Source organism: Triticum aestivum, chromosome 2A (assembly GCF_018294505.1).
Source record: "Triticum aestivum cultivar Chinese Spring chromosome 2A, IWGSC CS RefSeq v2.1, whole genome shotgun sequence".
Lineage (NCBI taxonomy): Eukaryota > Viridiplantae > Streptophyta > Magnoliopsida > Poales > Poaceae > Triticum > Triticum aestivum.
Genome location: NC_057797.1, coordinates 681,423,376 through 681,441,054, shown reverse-complemented (window position 1 = coordinate 681,441,054; position 17,679 = coordinate 681,423,376). Strand labels below are relative to the sequence as shown.

The 17,679-nt window shown below is 43.4% G+C and overlaps 1 long non-coding RNA gene and 1 pseudogene across 2 annotated transcripts; one reads left to right on the top strand and one right to left on the bottom strand.

Moving 5' to 3' along the window:
- Positions 1-571: 571 nt before the first annotated feature.
- LOC123190185 (SKP1-like protein 1) lies at positions 572-5,994 on the bottom strand (annotated as a pseudogene).
- On the top strand, positions 2,197-4,738 carry LOC123190186 (uncharacterized). Of its 2 annotated transcripts, none has more exons than XR_006496209.1 (2): positions 2,197-2,797; positions 2,948-4,738. It is a non-coding gene; the product is annotated as an uncharacterized lncRNA (long non-coding RNA). The 2 variants fall into 2 exon arrangements; XR_006496208.1 differs by having other exon boundaries at positions 2,197-2,858.
- Positions 5,995-17,679: the final 11,685 nt, after the last annotated feature.

Below are 17,679 nucleotides of genomic sequence, written 5' to 3'. Positions count from 1 at the left end.
ATGCGCTCCGTTGGTAGGAGCTGCTCCCGCACCTCTTTGAACTGTTAAGAAGGAGATCAATATGCATGTGTATTAGTTGTGTGACTAGATATCGATAATGGTGTAAAAATTGTGAATAGTGTTCTGACAAACGTACCCACTCCTGTCTTTGAGATTTGCTCCTTTCAGATGCCATCATGTGAATGTTCTCGCAAACGTAGTATGCACACAGATTATTCTCCGACGCCTGCTTCAGGGCCTTTACGAGAATGGAATTTGATCAGATAATAATTAATCAAACATGATAATTAAAGAGATGGCAGCTAGCTAGTACTACTTAATTACTTACCTGGGGTCGATACCATTTCATATCTTGTTTCCATGGGCCTGGAGTGGCCCTGATGAACTTTGCCCAAGCCCTGGCCGCCGACAAAGAAAATGAATAAATGGGTTATTAAATAGTTGTTATCAGGAAATGAAGAAATAACAATTCACACGCATAATAAGCTGGTTATTAAATATGTAGATATAAAATCAGAAATAATAAGGCTATTTCAAGATAGCCCAAAATATCTCAAATCACACGCATAAATCAGCCAAGGATGATGTTACCAATCAAAACATCCACTTGACAAATAACAATTCAGTTTCACAAGTAATGACAACTGACCACGATAGGTTTCTTCTTGCATAATACAAAGTCTAAAAGAAAGACGAATACTAAGCAGTAATTCAACGAAACAATGCCGCTAGATGCTTCTCTACTCTACTCAAAGCCCACTGGTTCTCCCTGCGTGCAGATCTCCGCCTCCTCCTCGGGTGTGAAGTCATTCTTGATGTTAAAAGTCTTTCGGATCTCCTCTAGAATCTTGTCCTTGATCATTTCTGCAACAGTCTGGCAAGTAAGGTCGAGCAATCCCTTGATGTTGAGGTAGTTTGAAGCCAGGATGATGTCGAAGAGGGTGGCCTGGTCAACCTTGACGAACTCGGCGTCAAAGCTCTTGAGGTCCTCGGCGGGGCGGTGGCTGTAGTAGAGGTGGAGGAGCTGGCGTCGGCGGCAGCGCCGGATTCGGCCGGTTTGGGGCTGGCCTGGACGTGCTTCTTGCAATACTCGATTACCTTTGGGAGGATCTTGGAGTCGACTTTGGGGAGCGGGATGCCGTTGTCGGCGCAGTCGTCCTCGATCATGTGCACTACAAGAAATGTGGACATTTATGACAAAAATATAATGACCGTGCTCAATTGGTCATGGATCAATGACAAAAATTTACAAGATGGTCATGTGGTGTCCAAGGGGGTCTAAACTCCTCACAATTGTGACCATCTATGTCAGAAAGGTCATAGTCTCATCACTCCAATTGGTCATGAAAGGTATGGCACTATCCATGGCCTTGTTTTGGGCCCAACATGACAAAGTTAATATGGTCACAGGCTTGAATAATGATGACTGGGCAGACACATCAACAATTTGCCCTTGTGTCATTGTATATGTGTAGTAATTTTTTTTACGTGTCATGCATACGTGTGAAATCAACCTGCAGGTGCATGACAAATGGGATATATCTACACCTGGAATGAGTGAACCGAATATTTAGTAGGTCGTAGATTTGATGTGTGGGACCAACAAACCTATGAGACCCACTAACCCACCGGACATGTGGGATTAGCTAGCATTCAGGGCCCACATGTAAGACGAGGGGCCGAATGACCAATGGACCCACCTTACACATGAGACCATCTGACCTATAAGTACAATTAAATACTGATAAAATAAAAGGAGCTCCAACGGCTGGACTAGGTCCATTACAAAGAAGAATAATAGTTAAGAAGGTTGCCTGCTTACGATCAAGGCTAGATTTCTATCTAAAAATCTAAGGGCTTCCCTTTTATATTTGTATTTTCAATTTAAACAACTTAAAATTGTTTGAGGATTATCTAAATTATTTCATATCTAAATAAAAAGGTGTTTTTTTGTAGTCACGTCATATTATTGATATTGGTCATTTAGTGAACATGCATTATCGTTATAAAATTCAACAATTTTTTTATAACTATGACTTAGAACAAAAGCTAAAAACACACTTATTCGCGGACGAAGGGTGTATCAGTCAGCACGTTATACCATTGAAAATCTCATTTCGTTAATTCAATGCTAATTTTTTTATCACATATAACACATATTTGGTTGGTCTATTTTATAGTTAAAATTAAATTTTAAGATGCATGCATTCATTGGAATGGAGGGAATATCTCCGGCAAATTTTGAGCTCGCGCCATATGTCTCAGCGTTTTTTCCTGCAAAATGCATTACCCGCGCGAGACTTCCCGGCCCAAAGGCCCGAAACCAGACCAACGTAGGTCGTATAAAAATTTCTGAAACCCCAACTCCTCCCGAATCCCCTCCAGCGCCGCTCCCACCTTCTACTCTCTCCACGATCCCCTCCCCTCCCACCTCGCCGAGCCTCGATCTGGCCGGATCTTGCCAATCCACACACGGATCCAGCCTAACCATCCCACAGCTGCGGCGGCGGGCCACCAGGACGGCGGCGGGAACCACCAACCCATCTTGAGATCTCAACGGCGGCGGGTACCAAGAACCGATGCTGCACCAACCGCACGCGTCACAAGGAGGGCGAGTGTGGTTGCTGTCGGAGCAGTGAACGCTGCGCTTGGCGCTGGACCAGCGGGGGCTGGGTGGGCCGCGACGCTTGATTGGGTCGTTTCCAACTTCCCCGGCGTCGGCAGCGATGAGACGCTGCGCCAGCAGACATGACCGTTCCCGCGCAAGTACCCCATGAATCTCGTGTACGCGGCCAAGGTGACCACGCCGCTCGCAGCTCCATCTGGGCTATCCTCACTGTCATCGTTGCTTTCGGCCGGTCTCTTTCTTTTCTTTCTGAACACTATCGATTGATGAAGTTGTTTGCCCAAATTGATGCCTGAATGTGCCAAATCTGCTGCTCTGTAGGTGCCAGCGTCGATGACATAATTTATCAATGGTGGGTTCAGTAGTAACTCAAATCTGTTTCTCTGAATGTGCCAGCGTGTGATGGAATTTATGATTGGTGAGTTTGGTAGTAACTCTAATCTGCTGCTATGTTGTTTTCAGCCTGGTAAGATAGTTGTTCATGCCACTTGCTTAACTGTGTTACCTGTTTTCAGCTAGTGTACAAAAACAAACAAATTCTAGACATGCATGAGTAGTGCAAGTATGAATTTGATAGTGCATCTTACCTGAGATCGACAAAGTCTTGCTTTGCTTAATTACACATAAACATGCATGGTAAAAACAAAATCCTTATTGATTACAGAGAAAGAAAGTTGATACTCCCATTACTGAGAATAAGCTTTGGTTAGTTGAGAGTGTTCTATGCGAACTTTAGTCAGTTTTCCGGCATTTTACTATTCATAAATCATGCGTTCCGAATGCCCTAAGTAGTTTTATTTGTGAAGTGACTATGTACTAATGTACTTCTCCATCGCGTAATTGTCAATGTGCAAGATGTACATGGATAGTGCATTTTGCATCACTTTCCCTATGTTTCTGCTGCCTGTAGTTACCCAGTAATCACCCGACCATTAATCTTAAGGTGTTTTAGTTGCCCAATTATATATGTGATAATAGCCCATTGTTTATTTTTAAGTTCCTTTTCATCAGAATTTACACCGTAAGTACCAAGGTGGATATGGTTCTAATAGTATCATCAACTATTCATTATATTATTGTCCTATGCAGCTGCATTTGATAATAATTGCCTTATGTTTAGGAACGGAAGGAGTACTTTGTTACATTGGATCTCTTGGTGGTTAATTTCCCGCATTCTGGAGGATTCATGCTTGTTCACTACCCTTTTGTATGCATGGTTGATTGCATGCATTATCTTTTGCTTGCCGCCCGCAATGGTTGTTCAATAGATTTTCTATGTTCCATTCAACGTGCACATTAACTTGTTGACATGTTTGGGCCAAACAATATGGAACATGGAGGATGTCTTGTCCTAAGACCCGAGCCATTCACATGTATCGTAACGCTTTCCCTTACCTCTGGTGCATCATGCCTATGTATTTCTTTTTTCTAATTCCCCAACTGCTAATGAGTTACCTAAAGTAGAATCTATAGTGAATACTCATTTACTTTAATAACTTGGTCAATACTTGATGTGCGCCTAGACAAGTGTAGCTACACATTGGAATCTTAAATTTCATTTTAGGGTGGCATTTGTATCCTTTATCTGGAAATAATACTTGCTTGTTAACCTCTGTTGTATTGTCATGATAGTCGTTGTTAAGCTACAATGAGAAAATTTTGTCCAACCTTTGTCCTATAGTGGGTGATTGTCTTGTGAAAAATACCTCTGTATTGTACTGTCATGACACTTTGGTTGGCTTATCATAATTGTAGTTGTTTCCTTCTTATTACAGTATATGTGTCTTACAACAAAGATGTTTCAATTCAATTGCTATGTGGTCTGCATGTTCTTCTCATGTGTGATCTTTCTTGATCCCAGGATATTCTGCAATCCAGAAGAACTGGCTACTCAGAAGTGGATGACAGTGAACAGGAGAAGCTATGGTTTCCTGATTTGTTGTTATGTGTACGTGTTGTCATGAAGCATAGTGGTTCTGGCTTTGTGTAAAATCATTATAAGTATAGTACCTCTTTAGAGGAGTTTAACGCTGAACTATGTATGTGATTCATGTACCTGAAGTATCCACTATGATGCCTATTGCTGAAAACAATATAACTATTTATTGATAATATTAGTTTCTGGCTGGAATTATCTATGATGCCTTTTTTGAGGTAAATCTACGACGCCTAGTGTAACAAAAATGTGCAAAATAACGACTTGGCCAAGTTTGTTAAAACTAAATAACCCCAGCGGTTAGTTAGGGGAATCCCCGCATTCCCGCACCATGCGTGCGGTTGCCAACTGCCCAACGGTTGCTCGTCTCCTCCCGATCGACGCCTTTTGCAACGGACGCTTCTCTTGGATGCATCCTTCGCGATTGTATATATACTTGAACATGATCGATAAAGATGACACTTGAATCATTTTGTTTTGTCTCTCGTTCTACTCTAAACACGTTATCAGCACGCTCGTAACCGAGAGCACCAGGCCTTAAAACTTGCCGCACCTCGCGCCCTCGTCGCCGGCCGTGGCCACGTTCGCCCGCGCCGTGGCCGTTCCTGGCCGCGTCAGCGCCGCTCCCCGGCCTCCGCGTGCCGCCCGCGCCAGGCCGTGGCCGGCTTCGCCCGGCCACGCCGCGCCTTGCGCCATCGCCGTCTGACCGCGTCGGCCGCGGTCACGCGCCCGTCCGCACCGCCGAACTTGCGCCTTCCGCGCCGCGCCCCAGACCACGGCCTCCGCGCTGCGAAGCGCCCCCGCGCCCGGCCGCCCGGCTGCGCGCCCTCCTGCCCATGGCCGCTGCCCGGCCGCGCCGCGCTCCCGCGCTCAGCCGCGGCCTCCTGGCTTCGTGCCCGTGGCGTTCGCAGAACACGCTGACGCCAACGCAGGCTGGAGCAGGCTCGCGGAGAGGCTTTACGGCCGCACCATGGCCGCCATCGACCGCTGCGCCGGGACTTGAGCACCGTCCAGCCGGACGACGTCGTCATAATCGACGACGACGACGAAACCGCGGCGCTGCCGTCTCCAACCCCTGCGGTTGTTGAAGCTGAAGCCAGCGATGTGGTTGTCGACGCGGACACTGCCGGCCGTCCCTGACGCCCGCCACTTCTCCGCCTGCGCCACGCTCCGGCGCCCGCCGTCGTCTTATCAGCCTTCTCCTAACGACCTCGCCGTCGAGCAGCCGCTCCGGCGCACTGGTACATGGAGCCCCTAGAGCGAGAGGATTTCTATGGTAGTCTCCGTGAGTGAGGGATCCAGCACTGGAGATTTCATCTCTAGCGGGGACTTGTTTCCTTATCTCTTCGGTTGACCAGACCGTGGGCTGCCACACATGCCTTCACGTGGCATACGCGCATGTGGCTGGTAATTAAGCCATGGCCCACGAGCGGCTAAAACATGCCGTCTAGCACATTTCAGCTTTTAGTTTATTTGTGCTTTAACAGTATTTTTAAGCGATGGTTAGTTCCCGCTTTAAACTGTTAAAATCAGTACATCTAATACTGTCTTCTGTTGAATATCAATGTATTCCAGATCCTAAATTGATGTTATATATCTTCAAGTTTAACACGTGTCGAGATTAATTACATCTATTTGCAATTGAGATTTTTAATCTCTTGCATACATAAATTCAGTACTTCTACAGTACTGTTTCTCCGTTGAGTACAATATATTCTGAAATATTTCTATGATGTATCTATCTCTATGTTAAACACATGTCGAGATTAATACATCTATTTGCAATTGAGATTTTTAATTTCTTGCAAATACAGATGCAAAATTCTTAGTGATTTCCTCAAATTGATGTATTGAGATCACAAGGTAGTGTGTAGATCTACTGCTTTGCAGATTATCACCACTACAGTTAAAACCTACATTTTGTCATTTTGACATTATGATTGCTTGACAAAGTGCTCTTCCACATAGTTTACTATGTCGTGACATAAGGCATTAGGAGTGAGTATCTGCTGATTTCATCAGATTATACTCCATAGTGCTGCGAGATCTACTCCATTTTGGAGATTATCTTCAAGATGTCATACTTAGCAATTTGAGATTCACACTAATGGTTTCAAGCTAAGTTCTTGAAATATCCATTAATTTTGTAAAATTCATTACAACACTAACCATGATGGTCTTTAATTTACTACTCGTAAATTAATTATCTCTGGTTTGCCCCTATAAGTAATTGATGGCTAAGTAATTTGAGCCGCTTGTCCTTAACGGCCACAACTTACTTAAGCGGGTCATGGACATCAAGATCAGTCTTGCCTCCCATGGGATAGCGCGTGTAATCCAAGCCACACCACCGGGACGCAAAGAACCTCAAAGGTAAAGGTTTGAAACTCACTTCAAACCTTAAACCTGACAACATCATGGAAGTCAGTTCTTTGCATAATGTTCTTCTAGAACCGAGCAATGAAATGACTACCCTACTGTCACGGGACCCTATGGGCACAGAGAACATGAAGGTTGAATATGCATCAACTGATATGTTTGAAGACTACATTTAGTCCCTCAATCTCCTTAGTGATCAATTTATTTATGTCCATTTCTGATGTTCTAATATGAACATTATTATGGTTGTGATCATATATTGTATATCACAATATATTGTATCAGCACTTTGCTACAAACACATTTGTATGTATTATATATATTTGACAGTGATTTTCTTGAGAATCTTCATGTCTATATATATATTTCTACGGGGGTCAGTCTGATGAAAGATGACTTGTGCCTTGTGGACATATGCACCATCAACTCTATACTCAGGGAAGTAAATGTTTCCACTCTCGTTGAGAGAAAGGACATATTCTAAAATCGCTAGACGCGATGAGGTATTTTTTGGCTCAACTCGAGTCATATTTACTATTCCTGTGGGTACTCGAGTAACGTCAGGATGCTTTATTGCTTCCCGATTTAACTCGTACCCTACTAAACTATAGAGGTATCAGTCAAAATAGTTTCCATAGCGAAACTTATGATGACAACAAAAAGGACTAACTTCTCTTTAACATATGCAACGGATATGGCAAGCACATTCTCTGTGTATCATCTGGATTGTACTACACATACGACACAACCCGTAGCACATGTTGTGTACGAGATAGTTTTTCAGAGTGTCTTGTACATGACAAACTTGGCATGCTCGCCTTGGTCATCGAGACATTGGGTTGAAACCGAAACTATCAGCAATTCTAATAGTTTATGATTATTATGATGCTAAATTCTAATAACATTTGGATTTTATGTGCACTATAAGTGACACAGGGAAGCTAATTTTCAGGCTCGCACACCTTAAAGTCTACGCTGAACCACTCAGACTCCTTGAATACATCAAGTTGAGGTAAGTGGCTCTTCTCATCCATTGACTAGACTATTCAGGTAATCCATGGTTCTAAAAGACATATCTACATAATGATCTTAAGTGTGTGTTTTATTCACACGAAACCGTTGGCTCATTATCCTGACATCGATTTCAAGCAAATCGAATGGATAACATTGCAGAATTCTCCTTGAGTGCCTTCTCTATGGCCTTGGATTGAAGTTTAGCAATTTGTCCTAATGTCTAGACTAAAAATAGTTTGGTAGAATCCTAAGCTCATTGCATTATCTTTACTTTGGAATTGAAACTTACCAACTTTACGTTGGAGTCATGCAGTTTTACACGCTCATGACAGAACTGCATAATATTATTCCCCTCTATCTTTGATGCGTGGAAATCTACCAAGTATTTTCCATCTGCGGTAATTCGGTTGCATACCGATATCACCAACCGGCATACATCATTGGCCCCTCAACATATAGTTGGGATCTATGTGAGGAATAACTGTATTTCCGTCAATACCTCAAGCCCCTCGCATGGGGAGTTATTCAAGGCCAGTATGCTAATTCAATGAGGAACATTTCCAGGCATTAGGGGGAGATTTCAAGTACCATAAAGAATGCCAGAAAATTAGTGGAATATTCAACACATTTCTGCCTCAAATCCACGTACTCAAAGATCTGAATCATGCATTCAGAAGATTTGCAACACATTGCAAATAACCTGCCAGATTCATTTACTGACTATAAAGGTGTCACACAATCCTACAATCCTGTAAAAGTACGCCTGAAAGAGTGGAGGTACCAGCAAAATCCACTCCACTCCCCGTTCAAAGCAACATGGGGAGATATATGGCAGAAATATATCAGGATTCAGCTTCTCGCAAGCAAGGATATCAAGGCCTGTGAATCAGTGAATGCAAGTCAACTTCACGTTGAGAGACACCTAATGGGTAGTATACACCCAATGGACGGAAAACCTCCACCAACCCAGGTCATAGTGCACACAATGACCGGGACATCGGAATACTCGACTCAATCGCATTGGGAAATCGCGAGCAGTCACCATGGGTAACGATATTTCCATCAACTATATATTGATATATAGATTCTGGAGAATCATATAACCGGAAGTCTACAAATTGTCGACATACATTTCTCAACTAGATTGCAAAAACCTTTCGAATGATTCAGATCCAAAGACCATGGCCATGGCAAAGTGTGGAGAACACTCGGACTGAGCTCAAGCAAAGGGTATAATCTAGGTAGAAATGATCTTGCTCAATAATGGGAAGGTATTCATAAGCAATACCTACACCAGTTTTCTTCTGGAAACAGAATTGAGAACAACGAGGTGGTGAAAACAAAGAGCAAGTATTGTAGCATAAGGGTTCACGCAGATACCCAACTATTCTCCAGAGGTGGAATCTCTTTCTGATAACTTATATCATTGGCAGTACAAAATCATCTATCTTTGCAGTTGATAGATGTAGTGATTGCATATCCATGTGCATCACTAGATTCAGACATATATGATTGATTCCCGATGGAATCTCAATTCTAAATCGAAATACAAAATGCAACATACATTGTGTAAAATCAGTAAGTCACCATACGACTTATCGTTGTCGGTACATTTGGTACAACCGACTTAGTGAGTTCCTTTCCACAAGGATTACTCCTACGATGATGATTATCCATGTTTGTGTGTCTGCAATGACGACACATGTAATCATCTAAATGACGGAGTTTAAAATGAAGGATCTGGGTAAACCAAAACACTGCTCGTTACTACAACTTAAGCACCTTCATTCATACATTATGGTACACCATGTTGTCTATATCCAAAACATATTGGAGAAACTCATTATGGATAAATCTTATCCATCCATAACTCTCATGGTAGTTCATTCTCTAGATGTAGAGAACAATCTATTTAGACCAAGAGATGATGGAAATGAGATATTGGGACTCAATGTTCCATAATGCCATTGGATCCACCAAACACAATTGGTTGGTACTCAAGAATATCTTTCGATATCTCCAAGGCATCAAACATCTTGTCCTGGTTTTCAGTTTTACAGGAATGTGAACTCCGATATCATTGGATACATCGATCAGATCCCACTATGTTGGATCGTAGACAAGCTTAGTGTTCCTATTAGGTGTGTTAGCCCTCTCATGGAGAGTCTTCGAAACAGACCTCATGGCTACATCCATCAACCATTATCTTAACGATAATGTTTCTTGTGTTGTCCGGATGCAAACAGGTTACTAATAAGCAATATATTTATATTGCATATCTTGCAAGTCAAATCATGCAACTGATTTGTACACCAAGTCTCTACCAACTTTTACATTCCAGAAATATGTTCATGGAATTGGTATCTGACGGCTTTGGAATTTGCAAGAATCAGGGGGAGTATCTTCCTGAATTGTTCCTGTTCAAAGCATCATATTATACTCTTTTTCCCTTCATGAGTTTACTTTACAAGTTCTCATAAAGGTTTTTAATGAGGTAATATCAACATGAGATCATATGTCATACTTTCTGTTTTCCCCACCGGGGTTTTTAGGAAAGTATAAACGACATATTTATTGTCCTCTTGATTCTATGAGTTTTCTCGTATTGAGTTGAAAGAGACAATAACTGTTATATGTTGCATAGTTTTCTCCTTATTTTTCTCACTGGGTTTGAAGAAGTTTTGGCAACATATCAAATACTATACTCCTCACATTTTTCCCACAGGGTTTTTTGAGGAGACTTAATCAAGATGATGATCAAACACACGGTTAAGCGGTGATTAGGGGGAGTGTTAAAACTAATTAACCCCAGCGGTTAGTTAGGGGAATCCCCGCATTCCCGCACCATGCGTGCGGTTGCCACTTTGGCAACTGCCCAACGGTTGCTCGTCTCCTCCCGATCGACGCCTTTTGCAACAGACGCTTCTCTTGGATGCATCCTTCCCGATTGTATATATACTTGAACATGATCAATAAAGATGACACTTGAATCATTTTGCTTTGTCTCTCGTTCTACTCTAAACAAAGTTAACAAAATTAATGGGCTAAAATTGATAGGATCGGTCTCTGGATGTGGCCCAAAAATGAAACGGGCTAAAATAAATGGGCTGTATTGTTGGGCTTTGTGCATTTAGATACCTTATTGGACTGGGCTGGTGAAAATTGTGACCTTATTTTTCAGTCATCGGTAATGCCATCAAGGCTGCCACATCATCACCTTAGCCACGTGGCTGAAGCCATGTCAGATCCTACATGGTTCAAGTAGACCTCTAGTGACAAAAACTATTAGTCAAAGATTTGTCGACCAAATGTTTTTGGTCATAGAATCTTTGACCAAAGCATTCAAAAGGTCATGTTTGTTTGTTCTTGACGACCAACTGTTGAGCATCCAAATATGGTCATAAAAAGGTCATAAATGGATAACAACGACGATTCTTTGACCAAATTTGAGGGTCACAATTGAATGTTTTTCTTGTAGTGGTGGCGGATGGTCTGCGACTCCATGGCGACTGCCTCATCAATCTGAAATTCCTCACCCTCCGAGCTCTTGAGCGTGATCATTTTCCTCTCGCTTTCCACGGCCGCATCGATCGGAGGATTGGGAGGTGAAACGAAACCGTAGGAACAAGTCGCGGCGGTGGAAGAGCGAACGTAAGAAATACTACATCAACGGGCAACATAACCAAAAGTAATTAATTCACGGAAGCAACCAAAGAATTCTGGATGACTCAGCAGAAATGTCATTGCATTTCCAGATTCTACCAAGAACCTGCTAAGACCAAACAATAACTGAATAAGAACAAGAGATTGTATTTTTATTGTTGTATCCACAGAGAGAAATGTGTGTGCAAATTGTCACTTGATTACATTGTGAGTACAACCCACGACCGGCTGGAGAATCCATGTTGAAAGAAGCACATTTGGCTCGGGCGTACAAAGCAGCAAAAGAAGAAGATAAAATTTCCATTGAGGCAAGGTAAGTGCATATTGGTCGGTCCATGAAAATTTGCATTGAGCCATTGAGGTAAGTGCTAATAACATATATACTTATATACGGTACATAGCCATGCATCTTATCTACCAAGAAGAGATTTGCTAGCTGCGGAAACTGAAATTGTTGACACTAAAAGCGTAGATGGACTGAATCTTGTCTAAAACCTAGGGACGGACGGACAAATGTAACGAACGAGAATATCAAGTGTCCAACTTTCTCCTCCACCTTGTACTCTCCGCACATGTCCTTGACCGCCACCTTGACCATTGGGAGCATGTCCACGTACTCCTCCGGCAGCATGCCCATGCCCGCGTACTTCTCTCGCTTGCCCTGGATCACCCTCTTGCACAGCTTCCTCATCTCATCTCGCCCTTGAACGTTCCCTTGATCATGCTCTTGATCACCGCCGGGTACTCCTCGGGGATGCTCGCGATCACCTTGTCATACCCCTTCCGCAAGTCTTTGATGGTCGCCTCCAAATCCTTCCGGACCCACCTCCTCCTCAGGTAGGTTTTTTTTTTTTTTTTTTGAGAAAATCCTCCTCAGGTAGGTAAACAGGGAACAGAGGATATGCTCGTATGGGCCTTGCCTGTCGGTGCTGACTTGTTCGCTGTCTGCGCGAGAGACCGACGCCATCCTTGGCCTTGAAGAAGAAAAAAAAAAGAAGAAAAAAAGAGAAGAAGAAAAAATATAACTACTTCTCCTCTTTTCCTTTCTTCTTTTTTTCTCCTCTATTTTTTTTCTTCTTCTCCTTTTTTTTCTTTTTTTTTCTTCGATCTTCTCCTCTATTAATCCTTTCTTCTTCTCCTCATTTTTTTCTTCTTCCGAACACCGTGGAGGTGATCAATTAATAGTTGAACTAGTTAAACTAGTTTATTTATAGTAAATGCTTAATTAGTAGTTGAACTAGCTGATTTAATAAAACTACTTTATTTATAGTAAGTGCTTAATTAATTAGTAGTTGAACTAGTTGATTTAATAAAACTACTTTATTTTACTATATATAGAAGTAGTTTATCTTTAGTAAGTACTACTTTATAGTAAGTGCTTAGTAGTTGAACTACTTGATTTAATAAAACTAGTTTATTTTACTATAGAAGTAGTTTATTTTTAGCAGGAAAATTAATAGAACTAGTTTATTTTCTTAGTTAAAGCAATTATTACCGCATTGACGTCGACGAAGCCTATCCCGCATCCTCGTCGTCGACTCGGCGGAGGAGGCCGGCTTGATCAGAGGGGCCATGTCCGTGACCGGGCAACGCCGGGCTGGTTTTGGGAGGTGCTACCTTTCGGGGGGCGTAGGTTGGTGAGGAGCCAGCCCGTCGTTGACCCGATCCTTATTTGGGGCGGTCGCGTGGGCCAGTGACGGTGCCGAGGCTTCCGGACACCGCGGAGGTGGTACGTCACCGTGTCAGCGAGGAGGACGAGCACGTCCGTCGCTACATGGTTGCGTTGGAGGGCAGGTTCGACAATACCTGACAAGTTCTTCAGGGATCTCACTGGAGCGATCCTGTGATGGTTCCTTCTCTTTGGGTGTCCACCGCCCGTGCCGATACCCGTCGGACGCTACGGTTCTAGCTGTACTAGCGATGTTATATGTATGATAGTATTCGAGGTGTATTAGTGATAACATTCGACGATATGCGGACGCAAGAGATGATGTAGTTTTGCTTATAATTGAATGCATCCTAATTTGAATACTACTTTGTTTTGCGATTTGATTTTGTTTATTGAATGCTCAAATTGGAAAACTACTCCTACTTTGAATGCTAAAATTGGAAAGCACTATGCAAGGCGTATGCATATGATTAGTTGATAGCTTATAGGGTTTTTGTTTTCGCAGAAATCTAGGAGCCCCCCTCCATCATCCCCGCCGTCGTCCCTGTCACCGACCCCCTCCGACCTCGAGGTGAGACCAGCCAAATCATTTTTTAGAAAGATAATTAAACGATATTTTGGGTTGACTTTAAGTCTGTCGAGTCTCCACCATATATGAGAGGACGAAGAAGCTCGACTGTTGTCGTGGGAGTCGTTTCTCCTTCTTCTCCGGGTGCTAGACCTTTGTTATGCACTAGGGGAAGAAGGAGTAACGACCATCACCGACGGCCCTAAATGTCAGAGAGGAATCAGTGAGGGAGAGTTCCACCATATATATATATGAGAGGACGAAGAATCCCGACTGTTGTCGTGGGGGTCGTTTCTCCTTCTTCTTCGGGTGCTAGACCTTTGTTATGCACTAGGGGAAGAAGGAGTAACGACCATCACCGACGGTCGCAAATGTCAGAGAGGAATAAGTGAGGGAGAGTTCCACCATATATATATACATACATATATATATATATATATATATATATATATATATATATATATATATAACGAAGAATCCCGTCTGTTGTCGTGGGGGTCGCTTCTCCTTCATTCTCATGTGCTAGACATTTTTGTGTAATGCACCCGGGGACGAAATGAGGAGCGACCATCATCGAGAGTCGAATATATACACCACGTGAGCTGAGAGTTTTCAAGAAAAGACTCGACAGACCGATAGTCAACCCGTGATGAATAATAATGATCTAATTTAGTTTTTGTAGTACATATATTTAATTGTACAAGTTTAATCTTTGAATTATGAACGTAGGAAATGTCGTCATCAGACGACGAAAATCTCTCGGGGGAGTGCAGCTGGTGCCACGATGATCGTGGTCTGTGCGACAGGCCTCACCTGGACGATGATCGACGCTTCAGCATTAACCTCGAGGAGACCTTCGATGTTGAAACGGTACGCAACGATGACAAGTGTTTTTTCGTAATTAAGTATGACTACAACTATTTCAACGTGTAATTTTCATCTTTTACAATTCGAGTAGCTTATCTCATGTCATGCAAGACGCTATGTCTTGGAGAGGATGGATTTTGAAGACCATGAAAGTTTCGAAACAAAGAAAATTCACCTAAGGACTCATCATGATGTTGATTTTGAAGTAAGTTGTACAATTCTGAGAGCGTAACCCATTTTGGTTGCAAAAAATGAGAAGCACTTTGCAAGATGTATGGTTTTGGTAAGGGTATGCTTGTCACCATGGATCTTGGTGATCCTGAAATCGAACAAGACAATATGGACATTTGGGTCCTTATTGATACGCCTCCAATTCTACCGCAATGTGATAGTTTCTCAAACATAGTTATTAGTTAATTTATATTGTTTATTTCAAAATAGTTGACAGCTTATTTCCATCGACATCTTATTTTCATTCTTTAAAGAATGTGTGGGAGATGGTAGACAAAACTCACAACACCGATGGCTCTGAATTAACTTATCAGGAGAAAAATCATCTGGTCAGATTTTGTACTGACATTGAGAATTACAATATCTACAATCAAACTCCTCAACATTATGGTCAATCCATGCCACTAGTGCACGTGTTGAACTATGGTAACTACCATGGAGATACCCTGGTAAGATTTTTTACTATTACGACATCCGTGCATCTTTTGCATACTTCTAAAACTAGTACATCATTACTAACTATGAAGTTATTACTATGTTTTTCAATAGATAATCTGTGACACTCCAAAATTTTTACTTTGGTTTTCAGCAAAAACTTTGTGGTTTTTGAAAAGAGGCCATTTAAAATTTTCCAGAAAACCTTCCTCTTAAGAAACTTTCTTTTCTTTGGCAAGGTTTTTATTCTGGCTTCAAACTTTGGTGTTTGACCTTTTGAAACTTCTTCTCTGTTGGTTCTCTCTCAAAATTATTTTTGGGAGTTTAATCTTTTTCCTTTAAAAAGAAACTCCATGAAAATTTGGGATTTTCATATCTTGGAACCACCATGACTTGGCATTCTTGCCCATGTGGTAAAACCCCTCCAAAACCTCCCCTACAACTTGTGATCAACCTAAATTCTCTGTCCCAACTAATCCAAACTGGTTTTGGATTTTTATTCCAATTATTTTTCCCTCAATTCAATTCTGAAAATTATTTGGAGCCTGAGAGATTTTCAAAGCAAGTGCCCTATTGCATTTGAGTTTTGACCTCAAACCAATTCTCCTGGATTGTCCTTTGAACCCACAACCCAGAACCATCTTGATCCACTCCTCCTCTTTTCAAATTTTTCAAAATTCAGTCTCTGCAAGTTTGGACCAGATTTGCCAAATTTGGTGAAATTCATATCTACACTCCTCCAAAAATTCCACCAAAATTCAGGCAGCCTATTTGAGCAAGGAGAAGCCACTCCACCAAAAATCAGCTCAAGGAAAAATCACCAGAGGCCAATTTCATTCGGTCGAACACCTGGTGGGCACTGTTACTGTTCATAGTTCAGAAAATTCAGTTTTCAGTGTCATCTTCAGTCCGTCAGTTTCAGTCACGCGGCCACAGTGCCCTTGGCACGTTCCTCGCCGCCTCTTCCTCTTGTCCGAAGCTGCACACGCGTGCGTGGAGCCTTCCTGGCGTCGGTAGCGCGCTGGCTCGCCCTCGCCGGCGTCTTCTGCGGCGTCGGGACCTCCCGTGGCGGCCGACAGGAGGCACACCACGGCAGAACGCCGTTCCGCGCCGCCCATCGCTCCCTGGCTCTCCGCGTGGCCTCATGCACGCCAGCGCACGCCCGTAGCACAGCCACCGTGGCCGGCAAGCACGGAACGCGCTCTCCGCCGCCGACGGGCCCGCACCATCACCGTTCCGTCGAGCTCGCCCTTAACACCCAAACCCCGGCCAGTTCAACACCAAAACGGACCCGTTGGACCTCCGTGATGATGCTCGACCCCCTAACCACCCCGACCGAGCACTGTGCCACCGTAATCGCTCGCCGGTGATCCTCGTTCACGGCAACCGCCTCGGACCGCCTATATAAAGGGGTCCCGAGCTCACTCTCGTGCACGCAGCACCTCCACTACTCACCAACACCCCGCCAGGCCACTAGGGGGACCTCGAGGAGGTCTCCTCCCCCAGCTCCGGCCGCCTCGCCCCGCCTCGGCCTCCAGCTCGATTCACTTCGGTGAGGCCACCTCCGGCGCCCAAACCTCGTCCGTAGCCCTCTCTTGCACCCAGTAGTCTAACCCCCACCTCAATTTAATCTTTGCAGCCCTCTCCGACGAGCTCCATCCACGCCCGAACCACCGTCCGCCGGAGTTGAGACCGCCGTCGACGTGCTGCTCACCGGCGACCAACACCACCACCCACCGTTGCGGAAGGACACGGTGAGCACATTGGTAACCTCTGATCCCCATGCCTCGCCGTGGATCGCCGCCGGCGACCACAGCAGCTCTCGGGCGCCGACGAGCCTCGTCCCTCCCATTTGAAAATTTAAACATGACAAGTGGGACCCGCTGTCAGCCTCTCTGTCCTTTCTAAACGAAGCGTTATCTGAAAACGCCTTCTGCCAAATACGTTTTCTCTTCGGGCTGGCGTAATCGCTACCGAAGCGTTTTCTGCTTTTATAAACTAGCCCCTGGAAATCTTCTGTTTCATTACAGATAAGTCCCTGGACAAAAACCCTTATAACTTTTAATCAGAAAAGTATTTTTGATTGATTCTTTTTCTGTTCTCTTTAAAATTTTGTCTAGTTTTTTATCAGATTTATTTGAAAAATATTTGGTTTACCTTCTGTGCTCTCCTTGGTATTTACGTTAGCGCATATATCTTCTTTAAACGTAGATACCGAAGGAGGTGACGGAGCCGCGAACTTCACCGAGCTAGGCTCCGACTACTCTGAACCAGGCAAGCATGTTTGAACT